The following is a 13,584-nucleotide window of genomic DNA, read 5'->3' on the forward strand; positions in this document are numbered from 1 at the left end:
AATACTGCAATCAACTCAAAGTAGATCAAAGACCTAAATATAAGAATTAACACTACATAACTCTTAGTAGGAATCCTAAGGCTAAATATTGTGACTTTGGAAGTGGCGATGGTTTCTTAGACATGACGTCAAATGGACAGAAAGAATAGGTAATTTGGACTTCATCTGAATTAACCTTTGTGCATGGAAGGATACCATTCAGTTAGTGAAAAGTATGAATAAGTTTGAAATAATGTGATATTAATTACAAAAAGAAGGTTGATAAAAAAATATATGCTGACTAAAAGGACAGTGCCTTTTAAAATAGATAATACATTTTTAAGTCTATTTATTTATTTTAAGAGAGAGAGAGAGAGAGAGAGAGCAAGCTGGGAAGGGGCAGAGAAGAAGAGAGAGAATCCCAAGCAGGCTGATGTGGGGTTCAATCCCACGACTGTGAGATCATGACCTGAGCTGAAATCAACAGTTGGATGCTGAACTGACTGAGTCATTCAGACATCCCCCCAAATAAACAATGCATTTTAAAATAAACAATATAGTACCTGAGCTTATTTATGGGTAGATATATTACAGATATATTCTTATACAATGGCAAAACAAAAAAAAAAAACATTTAAGGAAAACTATACAGCACGTTCACAACAATGTTTTCCCCAGAAAAAGAAAGAGGAGATTTGGTTGTAGAGATTTGGGAAAGCTCGAATACATTTGTAACTGTTTTCCTTATAATAATTAAAAATAAAAAATGTAAAGTTAAATATAGCCCAGGATGGGGCTGTTTCTCATGTTATTCTTCTCAGTTTCCTATATTTTTAAGCATCTCCAAAATAGATGTATGTTTTTAATGAGAAAAGTGTCTTATAGAAGTGGCTTTTGTTTCCTCTGCAGAAACATCAATAATATAAAAATTATTAAACAAGAAACTATACGTATATTCATATTCTATACATTTTGCAACTAAATATATTTACTAATGTTAAAGATAAGTATATCATTTTATATGTATTTTAGACATAGAAGTTTATAGCTTTTATATTCAATTAGCAAAGGACCATATGTGCAATATTGAAAATAACAAAAATCATTTTTGTGGTTAGTCAGGTTAGTTATGTACCCTTAGGGTCACCCTGCTAGGAGAAATCATGGTGGCTTAGTGTTCTCTAGTTTGCGAACTTGTTAAATTGCACTCGAGGATCTTAAACCTGTATTCCATGGATTTTCTTATCCAATAGTTTCCTTTGGTAAATAAAGTCTGGTGAATTGGAACATCTATTACCTGCTTTCCTTGAAACTGAATGGATTATTAAACAGTTCTTTCAAAAATCACAGCAACAAATACTGTTTATTTCATGGGACTTAAACCCTGATTTTTTTAAACTAAGCAATCTCTTTATCTTGATGATAGTAAGTATTGTGGGTTATATAAACATACAGAAAAAGTTAAAAATTCAGGCAGGTGTTTATAATGGCTCATGTCTAATTTGTGGAATATTTAATTTTGTGGCTCTACATTTTATTTATTTTTTATTTTTTTAATCTTCATTTTTATTTTCAAGAGAGACAGAGTGTGGGCAGGGCAGGGGCAGAGAGACAGAGGGAGACACAGAATTCCAAGCAGGCTCCAGGCTCTAATCTGTCAGCACAGGGCCCGATGAGGATTCGAACTCACCAATTGTGAGATCATGATCTGAGCCAAAGTAGATGCTTAACTGACCGAGTCACTCAACAGCTCCCTAAGTTTTCTTTTAAATTGATATATAAGATTACCACAATCTACATTCCAAGACAGCTGTCTTATCCACACACTTGTATATATTACTACATATATACTGTGGACCTCCAATGATACATTATTGAAAGAATATTCAAACTTCTCATATTCAGAAAGATTCGTAATCCACATAGAATAGACCTTTTTCTTCCCAATCTTTAGGCTCAAGGCGTATTTTAAGTGAAACAAATGGTTGATGGAAGTATGATTGGAATAGCTTGTAAGGAGCCATAAATAATGATGAATACAGACAGATATAAAGGAGAAAATTATTTTTCTGAGGACTTATATCAAGCTAGGCATGTAATCTGGGGGTCATTTGTTGAAATAACTTGTATTTAAAATACTCTTGAACTACTCCAAAAAGCTCCTCTAAATGGAAATAAAACTATGAGGTCAGTTTGGAAGGTACTAATATTTCAGTTCATTAAATTCATTTAGAATATTTACCAAGAACCTATTATTGGTTTGATATCATGACAGACCCTGCAGTAGACAACAGTGGGCAAAACACTCCTCTTTCAAGGACACTGCAGCCACTCCCTCATAGTGCACTTGAAGGCTGTCGTGAAATCATCAGACTTCTAGCATTAAATATTGTGTCCAACAAATATTACAAGAAGGTCTCTCTACCTTCTTGTAAAATTCATGGCCTCCTATTTACTCATGCGATCTGACAATAAGTGGATTGGTTTTTCGGAACCCTGAACCATAACATAAATAAAAACTAATGTCAAAACATACACAAGGATGAACCAATGCATTATAGCAGATAGGTAGCTTCGAAACAAGAGCTCCCCCATCAAGTGGTGACAAAAACACTCAGCAATAGGTATGTCCTAGGCAAAAAGGGATTGCTCTAACTTTCAGTATGTTTGGGGAAATCTTAGTTAAAAACAAAAACAAATTCTTAAGTGCCTTTAGTAGGCTAGGGGATGTTGAGGGTCTCAAAATTCAGTGGTATTTTTTTTTTTCCACAAAAGTATTTTAGATCCCTAGCCTGCTGGTTTTTTTGTTTGTTTGTTTGGTTTTTTTTTGTTTTGTTTTGTTTTGTTTTGCTTTTAAATTATCTGTTCTAAGTTACAAAGTGAATGGCAATCACTCATTCAGTTTTGTTTTTCTGTGTATGTATGTCTTACATCTTTCATTTTTAACCTTGTTTTGCTTTGCTGTGATTTTGTGTTTCTTCTTATTGCTGTAGCTTTGCTGTAAATTCAGATCTTAAGTTTGTGGATCCTTTCAAATCCATCTTGTCTGGAACAAAGTCTTGGGAACATTTTAAATACTTAGCCCGTTCCTTACAGTATTTCCATCTTAACATCGAATTATCCATATATCTGGTTTGATATACCTGGCTTTGCGTTACTGATAGTGAATGTCAAACCATTAGGGCCAAAGAGCAAGCTTCAGTGGGCCACTAAACGTGTTTGTTGCATTTTGACAGGAAGGAGTTAACGGACAGCCTTTCTGTAGTTTGGGGAAGGTGTGTGCATGCCTATTATTTCCATGTTACCCTGCTAGTAATCTTCCGTCTTCTTCTCCACAGTATAGGTTCTCTTATACTACAAGTTGAGTACTACAAATGTGGCATGCCATAAACAAAAATTAAAAATGTGAAATTAGTTTTGACACCAAACGGCATGTGGGCCATGAACAGCGATGAATAAGTTACTGGCAAAGGCTGCAAAATCGGTGCAAACAGGGTCATTGGTTTCTGGGAAAATGACATCTGTAGTAGTGAAACAGGTGCCAGAACTATTTCGTGCATTAACTTAGCAGATACACAATGTGTGGAGGAAATTTGGATTTGGTTAAAGGTAGATTGAGGTAGATTGTTCAAAGCATCGGCTGGGTGCACCTAGCTGAGCCTGACAAGGTATCGCAAGATAAAGATAAGCTAAACAAAGAACTGGAGTTTTTAGGCGGAATTTAAAAGGAATCACTGGGGCCAGTTGTGCTGGATTTCAAACTACTGTTTTTAATGTCTCGTTTTCCAGCCAATAAAAACATTTTGAAAAGAAACAATGCAAATGGAGAAAGAGGAAAACAAACAAGCAAACAAACAAGAGCTTGGTGGTATGTTTCTTTGAAATAAGATGGTAAGTGTCCAGAAAGAAAAGGTTAGTGTGGTTTTTGGTATAGAATGTGAGCATCACTCAAATCAGTGCACACAAATTTAAAAATTTTTTGAGAACCTATGGCTAAAATCACTACTGACTTGGCTAAGATTGTCTGAGATAGATCAAATGGCAAAAAATGTCTTGGGGACGTGAATCTTGTGTAAACAAAAAGCAGGCTACTCATAAAGAAATACAGACCAATTCTCTGGTAAGAGGCAACATCATCTAGGAAGGCAGAGCCGAGAACCATGGAGAAAGCCATGATGAACAATGAGTTAGAAAACCATTATCTAGAAGAATTATAGATATTCTGGGAAGTTATTTTCAGAGGGCAGAACTGGATCCTAATCAAGGAACATTCTGGTCCTGTTTAAGCAACTTGGGAAAATTTTCCCTGTGTAATTTCAGGCGTTGCTCTGGACCAATGACTGATACATATATAGATTTGCTGTAAGCATTAAATAATTTCCTGTGCAACATTCTTAAACTAATGGCTGCCACTGTCACATGCAAATGAAAGTATTGCGTTAATTGGTGGTCATCGTTCTTATAAGTGAAAGTGCCCAGTCAGATGTTACAGTCCTAAGCAATATTATATCTCTGATGATAAGACCAATTTATTTCACTAAATTTCTTAAAAAGCCTACAAATTAACCTTGTACAAATCAAGGTTGTGTGTGTGTGTTTTATTTCAGAATTCAATCTTCCTCAAAAGCAAGAAATTTTCACTAATGAATGCATCTAAATGTGATTTCAATTACAATTACATGCACACACGAACACTCAGATACAGTTAAGAGGCAAAAAATATTTAGTAATATTCAAACTAAAATTTCCATCATGTAAGTCACTTTATAAGGATGTATTTGATATTAAAAAATTACTTACTCTGGAGTAAAACGTCCTGAGAATTAGGTATCTAATAAGATTTCATGCACTATAGGACAATCGCAGGACAATATGCAGTAAGTTGAAGCTTAATTTGATCAGCATAATTAATATGTAAAAAAATATTGCTTGATGTTCTGTGTAAGATGGTTCATTTCCAACTTTTGTCTTTATTGATTTACACCCTCAAAGTGTTAGATGACAGAAAATTTCCAAATAGCATTTTATTACATTAAAATTGTGCAAAGAAATAAAAAAAAATCAAGGACAGCTTTCACAGGAAAATGAAATATGGTGGTCATAAGTAGGTTGGATGGATGATTAAAATCACACATAAATCAGCAACTGACTATGATTCAGAAACTCCAGTGGCAGAAGCATGTTTCTAAGTATTGAGTTTGTTTCCGTTGGTTGTTCATACATGGTAGAGTGAGTGTGTTTCCATCAGTTGTCCATACAAGGAAGAGTGATGATTAGGAAGCAATCAATAAGCAAGAGATGAAACTATATTGGTGATGCATTTCAAAAATATTGGAGAGGAGCCTAGGTGACTTAGGTAAGCATCGGACTTGATTTGGGGGCGGGGTGGGAAGTCATCTCTCAGTGGTGAGATCCATCCTTACCTCAGCCTGCGTGGTGGTTGCTGGGTATGAAGACTGCTTGAGATTCTCTCTCTTCTTCTCCCTACCTCTGTCCCTCTCCTGCTCACATGTGTGCTGGCTCCTGATCTAAAGATTTAAAAAAAAAAAGATTGGAAATGCATCAGGGAGACCAGGGTTGAGAAATACAATTGCAATCATACATTGAATTCTTCTCAGGAATTATATTCTCTGTCTCCTACATATTTAAATTCATTCATAATCACAAAAACATTCTATAATTGATCCCTTCTTAAAAAAACATTCCTGGGGTGCCTGGGTGGCTCAGTTGGCGAAGCGTCCAGCTCTTGATATCAGCTCAGTTTTTGGTCTCGGGGTTGTGAGTTCAATCCCAGCATTGGACTCTATGGTGGGTGTGGAGCCTACTTAAAAAAAAAATCCTGACTCTAATTTCCCCTTTAAGTTACCACTACTTTGTTGCCACTCTCATTTACTAAATTTCTTCATAATAATCTATAATCTTAGTATACAATCTCCATTGCTCATTTACTCCTATAAATCCAATTATGCTTCACCTCCACCATATGATCACAAGTACTCCTATGACCTCTGGGTTGAAAATCCAAAGGTTAATTGTCCATCATCCAGTCTTACTTAACTACCAGTATATTTGAAACAGTTGATTGTTGCATCCAACTAAAATAAATACCTTCTTCACTTGGCCTCCACGGTATCACATACCTGATTTTATCTATAGACCTTCATCTTTAGCCCACTCGACTGGCATCTCTCTTCCTCATGATCATAAGCTTCAAAGTGTCCAAGGCTCAGTTCTTAGATATTTTCTTTTTATCACCTAACTCCCTTCATTGATCATCTCTCGTCCAGTCCAAAGTCTTTAAATATCATCTACGTATTGATAACCCCAAAATTTATACCTCCAGTCTGAACTTCTTTTCTGAATTCCAAGCTTGCATATCCATTTGACTTCTTGACATTTCCACTAGTTGACTATAAAGACCTGAAACTGAATATGTCCCAGACTAAGTCCTAATCAATCCTATTGTTTTTTGAGTATGCTTTCTCTGTGGCTTCTCCATCTCTGTCAATGTATACTGCCTTCTTTCTAGTTGCCTAGGGCCAAGGCTTTGACTTCTCAGTTTCTCGTGTAACTATAATTTAATATATCCCTAAATCCTGGCAGCTCCTCCTAGAATACATCTAGACTATAGCCACTTCTAGACACTTCTTGGCTCTCACTCTTGTCTGAGCCGTTATAGTCCACTCCTGAATTATTGCATCCATGCTCTAATTGACCTTTTTAAAGCTCCATCCACCATAGAGCCTATAGTCCATTAGCAATCAGTGATTCATTCCCCACATAAGTGACCAATTGTCTTCTGAAAACCTTCAACACATCTGTATTATTTGTTTATTGCAGGGGACAAATCTTCACAAATGTGGTGGCTATAAACAACACCTATTTACTATCCCACATTTATTATTTGTGTGGACCAGGAGTCTAGGCACTGCTTAACTGGGTCTTCTGCTTCAGGGTCTCATGAGGCTGTAATACTGGAGTTAGTCATAGCTGCAGTTCTATCTCAAGGATCCACTGGGGAAGCATTTGCTGCCAATTTCATGTGTTTCTTGGCAGCATTAAGTTCCTTGAGAGCTTCGTGGCTAAGGCCACAGTCTCTGGTTGGCTGTCAACCAGATGCCTCCCACAGTTCCTAACTGTTTGTTGGCTAGAGACAACCCTCAGCTCCTTGCCATCTGGGCCTCCCCACCATGATCACTTGTTTTATTCAATTCAACAAGGGGGAAGCCTACCAGAAAGACAGATTCTCCAAGTTGATGTAACACAGTCATTCTATACTGTATTCTCTGGTGTAGAAGCAAGTCGCAAGTTGAACAATCCCTGCCTATACTCAAGGATACACACGGATAATAGGGGGCCATCTTCAAGTATGCCCACTGTAGTTTCCCATTGCAATCAGAGTCACGGATTTTTTCCTATGTTCTATGAGACCTTGCATGTTCTTCCCCTAATCATGTCTTTTACTACTCCAGAACACCTCCAAATTTGAAGCCTGAAGTTAAAATATTTTATGATCTGCATTCGTCTACTTTTAGAATCAAAAAATAAATAAATTTATACTCACAAAGCATTCAAAATAATAAAATCATCACTATTTATAAAGTATGTGTGTGTTCTTGAAGACAGAGCTTGAAGAAAGGTGACATTGCTTTAAGAAAAGTAAATCTCTTTGGGCTAGATAGTTTTTGAGATTTCTTTTATATCCATCTATCTGAGAGTATTTAAAAGGGAATAAACAAACCATCATTGAAACTTTTATCCCTTCTTCAATGCTTAATTCAGATACTCTTACAGGTACAAAATATATTGAACAATTTGTTGATCATAGGTTGCATCACAAGTTACATCTCAATCCACATGACATCAAAAAGTACAGTCTTAATAATTTTTAGTGTTCCAAATATAATTTTGTTTTTATTTTATAAGAATTTATAAATATTAATAAGTTAATATGGAATTATGTTATAATGGTCTTTAACTGTAAAGACAGAATTAGAATCAAACAGGTAGAACTAAGAGTTTGAATCCTTTTACAAGTACCTGTAAAGTTTAGCCATATCTTCTAAGACATTACGGTGTAAAAAGCTGCAGTCAATGTGCCATATGGAGAAAGAGAGAAATTGTGTAAAAAGCTTCACAAAAGAAGAATTACATTAAAGAATGTTGACATTCATTAAAAGAAATATCACACTGAGAGACAAGAATATCGGATGAAATCAAGGAAAAGTAAATATGAAATAAATAACAATGTATTAGTATTGATTTTTTAATTTGCAATAATACTGGATTTTAGCTGTAGAATATATTCCCAATTGAAAACATAAATTTATCTTTAATAAAATATTATTTATACTAGATGTCAGCAAACTACAGCCTGCAGCATTGAGCAAATCCAGCCTTCATCATTCATTTATGTACCGTCTGTGGCTACTTTTGTATTATAAATGGTGTGTAGTTTGAGCAGAGACCATATGGCCAGAAAAGCCAAAACATTTACTATCTGACCCTTAATAAGAAACATTTGCCCATGCTAATTTATGTTAATTATGTATCAAAGCATTTTTAGACATACTTGCAACTTGTCTATTTGTTCTATAATTACATTGGCTAAAATTTTTAAATAATAATTTAAATTAATTTGTTCATTGGCTAAATGAGCATCTGATATTCTGATACCACAAGCTAATAATGAAAAACTTGGCTTCCTTATATCTAAGTAATTTTAGTCTTGTTTTATATTTCCTAATAAATAAATTTAAACTGAAATGAATTTAAACCTCAAGAATCAATAAGGTTACTAAATGCCCCAAATGTATATCCTTTAATTAAATATTCTTACTCGAATACAAGAATAGTGACTAACAAAAAACATCAGGTAAAATTATATTAACCACATCAGCATCATAGTGTGATAGGGTAGCATGGTTCTTGCTCATAAGTCTTTAAATAAAGTAAGAAATCAAAGTAAATAATAGGAATCTTTAGAAAACAGTGAGATGCAGTTTTTAGTAATTACTAATATTTATTTATTTTAAAAATAAAATAATATTCATATTTTATTATCAACCTGATTAATGCAGCATGTAAGATTATTCTGCTTATATCTGTGATTGAAAAGACCTAAATTAACTAAAATGAAGTAAAAGTAGTTAAAAATTCAAAGTGGTGTCCATAGCAATTGAGGTATCATGCTCTCTCTCTCTCTCTTTTTTTTTTTTTTTTTGAGGGAGTGCATGTCGGGGAGGGGCAGAAGAAGAGGGAAGAGGAGAGAGAGAGAGACAGAGAGAGAGAATCTTAAGCAGGATCCATGCCCAGTGGAGAGCTTGATTTGGACTTGATCTTAAGACCATGAGATCATGACCTGAGCTGAAATCAAGAGTTGGATGCTTAACCGACTGAGCCACCCAGGCACCCCAACAATTGAGGTATCATAAATGCACACAAAATGAGCTTCCCTGATAGGAAATCTATGAAAACAAATTACATATTAGAATATATTTACATTTATGAGTGGCCACATGCCATAAATATCACATTTGTATCTTAATTAAAATGTATTTTTTTTTAGCCAAAGGAAAAAAAATTCATATATTCAATCCTGAAAGTCTGTGGGTCCCTAACATAGAATAAATTGTATTTAAAGGACACAACATTTTAAACAATGTTATGACATTTAATCCACAGTAATATATGTTGTAGAGCTCAATCTGAGCATAGTGAATAGATATAAATAGTAATGTTTTCCTTAAGTTCACATCTCCCTTTCCTGCCCCCTCTTTTGCTCCTCCTTCTATCTTTCTTTTTTACCATTCCTTTTAGCTCTCTTTACAACTGGATGTGTCTTAGAGTATAAATAAGAAGAACTTGCCTTGGGTGTCATGTGACCTGAGCATGCAGTATTTCATTAGAGGAGAATTGATGGATTCAAAATCCCCAAACTAGTGAAAAAGTGGTTGGAGTCTAGAGAACCCAAAGCAGGAATTAGAAAGAAAAGTTACCGTTTCCTAGATCAATTCTATTGCACTTTTCTTGATATGACCATAAGATTATTTTATCCTGTTCATTTTATTCATGGATATGGTGTTTTGAATGTATGTCATTTCATTAGGGAGTTTTAGCCTCCTCATCCAGTTTTCAGAATTAATTGTAGGCTGAAATACATTATTTGATAGACTGCCATTGTACAAGATTGTAAAATAAATGTCTAAGCCATGGAAACTATAAACATAATTATGAATTATTTCAGATGGTTTCATGGAGAGGGTATTTAGATCTTTCAAAACAGTGCATATTTTCTAGTAACTAATGGTCATCTGAAGAGAGCTGATCATCTATAATAACCAAATTATAACATTTTATAGATATATATTTTCAGATTTTTTTCTCCAATTTCAGTCACAATATAAAAGACATAGTTAAAAATAGGAATACAGATGGCATAGCAAGATTTCTACATTTCTAGATATTTAGAGATTTCTATATTATAATATTATAAATGAAGTGTTTTACTTTCTATTCAATTAAATATATAATTGCTATATATATCTGATTGCATATAGCACTAAATTAGTCTCAAACTAAACATTGATGCATGACTGAATAATGGTAAGTTAAATTAATATACACTTTAAAGATGAACACTTATTAAACTCTATGCTATGGATTCTCCTCAAGGTCCTTGATAATATAAAGCATAGTCTCTCGTGAATTAAAGAAACATTTAATAATTAAGTTAAATAATGAATTGTATAAATATCTACAATCCATGAAAGCTACTATGATGAAAGTATATAATACTTTGTGACCAGATCTCATTTTCTAACATTCTCGAATAAATGGATAGAGGGCTCCTTAGAGAAATGGTTGATGTGGTACTGGGAAGGAAATATACAAAATAAACCTAGAGCATCTCAAGGAAGTGATTAAAAATAAGCAAATGAAACAAAAAACTCACATTAATGGGGATATATCAAAGGGACATATCAAAGAGCCACCTGAAAGAAAACCTAATGGCCAAAGCTAAAACAATTTGAGGAACAAAGTAAAGGAAGTAATTGCATTGTAGCCCAAAGTATAAAATAAACCTTAATGAGTCCATCAGTATGGACAAATAAATTATTAAATTAAAAAAAGTGAGTGATGGGGCTCCTGGGTGGCTCAGTCAGGTAAATGTCCGACTTCTGTTCAGGTCATGATCTCGTGGTTCATGGGTTCTGACAGCTCAGAGCCTGGAGCCCGTTTCAGATTCTGTGTCTCCCTCTCACTGTTCCTCTCCCACTCTCATTCTGTCTCTCTCTCTCTCAAAAATAAATAAAGATTAAAAAAAATTTTAAGTGATAATTCCTTTATGTGGATATTCCACCCTCGATGAGGTGGGTACAGCTCCCTCCTCTTTAGTGTGGGCTATACCTAGTGACTTCCTTCCAAAAAGTACTGTAAAGAGAAAAGATATTTGGTAGGTGGATGGGGAGTGAGTCACTTTACAGTGCATAGTGTAAAATCCTGACAAATATCACCTCAGTCTGCTGATAAAGGTCAACATCAACAATGTAAGTCATTATAATATGCTGATTCCATGTGCCTTTGCTAAGTTGTCATTATAATGGCACTTAACCTTGTCTTTCTTCCAAGAGCATATAACCCCTGTCTACTCACGAGATACTGTAAAGCCCAATATAGAGACACACTGCAAAATATCAAACCAGTGTTTTTCAAAATTATCAAGTTATCAAAACAAGAGAGCCTGAAAAACTGTAATAATCAAGACAAGCCTGCAAAAACATTATAGATAAATATAGCATGGTATCTTGGATGATATCCTGGAACAGAAAAAAGACAGGAGTGGGGTGCCCAGGTGGCTCAGTCAGTTAAGCATCCAACTTTTGATTTCGGCTCAAGTCATGATCTCAAGGTTTGTGAGTTTGAGATCCACATTGGGCCCTGTACTGACAGTGTGGAGCCTGCTTGGGATTCTCTCTCCCCCCCCCCCCCCCCCCGTCTCTCTACCCCTCTGCCACTCACACTGTCTCTATCTCTCTCAAAAATAAATAAACAAACTTAAAAAAAAATTTTTTAAAGAAAAAAAGGAGATAAAACAGAAGAACATCTGTATAATGTATGAATTTTAGTTAATAGTGATGTATCCATACTGGTTCGTTGATTATAACAAATGTAACATACCAACGTGAAATGTTAATTACAGGAGAAATTGGCTTCAGTCTATACGGAGACTTTGTGCTATCTTCTTAATAGTTGTATACATCTAATACTATTCTAAATTACAGTTAATTTTTTAAAAAAGGGTGCAACTTAAATTATAGTTTGTAGTGAGAGACAGACCATGTCTAGGAATTCAGGGAAGGTTTTCCTGAGGACATGATATTTAGACTGAAATCTAAACAATCTGTTATTAAAAGAAAACTAAGTGAAAATTATTTAAATAATGTCTAAAGCAAAGGTAAACACATGGGCAAACCAACAAGATGGGGAGGAGTGTGGTAGAATTCAACATCTGCAGAGCGTTTTGTGGGAATACAAAGGATGTAGACATCTTTGGTAGGCTAAAGATGCAGATCAAGATTGCATCATGCTTGGCTTCTAGGACTGAACATTTCCCACCTATCTATTCTTCATGTTTCTGTGTTGAGGGATGCCATCAGAGCAGAGTTCTCGGCTTCTTGCCCAGGCTTCATTCACTCTTTACTATGGAAGAACAAGGAAATATCTATGGTTCATAGGGGACAGTCAATAGCTTACACTTCTTGCTTGTGCATGGCTATTCAAATATAAGTATATAAGAATGTATACTTTTTTTTTTAACGTTTATTTATTTTTGAGATAGAGAGAGACAGAGCATGAATAGGGGAGGGACAGAGAGAGAGGGAGACGCAGAATCTGAAACAGGCTCCAGGCTCTGAGCTGTCAGCACAGAGCCTGACGCGGGGCTCGAACTCACGGACTGTGAGATCATGACCTGAGCCGAAGTCGGACGCTCAACCGACTGAGCCACCCAGGCGCCCCAAGAATGTATACTTTTTAAAAAGAGAGAGAGATGACAGGGGTGCCTGGGTGGCTCAGTTGGTTGAGTCCAACTCATGCTTTTGGCTCAGGGCGTGATCTCACAGCTTCATGAGTCTGACACCCTCATCAGCCTCTGCTCTGGCAGTGTGGAACTTGCTTGGGATTCTCTCTCTCCCTCTCTCTCTGCCCTTCCTCCATTTTCACTGTCTCTGTTTCTCTCAAAATAAGTAAATAATCTTTAAAAAAGAGAGAGAGAGAGAAAGGACAAGTTAATTTCTAGTTCCAGCTAAAGTGTTATTGCAAACATGGAATATCCAATTGTGTTTAATAGGAATAGAGGGAGACAAGAGAAGGCTAACAGTTAAGTAAGATGGCCAATGAACTAAAACATAATTCAACATACATTTTAATAAAATTCGAAGAAGAAAATATTCAATTCATTTTTCCTTTATGGCAATAAAGAAGAAATTTGAATATATGCCAGATGTTTATTGCTATATTTACAAATATTATTTTGCAATTATATGAGGATAAGAAACTTTATCTTCCAGTCTGAAATTTCTTTGAGACTAAGATTCGTAGCTG

This window comes from Felis catus, chromosome A1 (assembly GCF_018350175.1).
Source record: "Felis catus isolate Fca126 chromosome A1, F.catus_Fca126_mat1.0, whole genome shotgun sequence".
NCBI lineage: Eukaryota > Metazoa > Chordata > Mammalia > Carnivora > Felidae > Felis > Felis catus.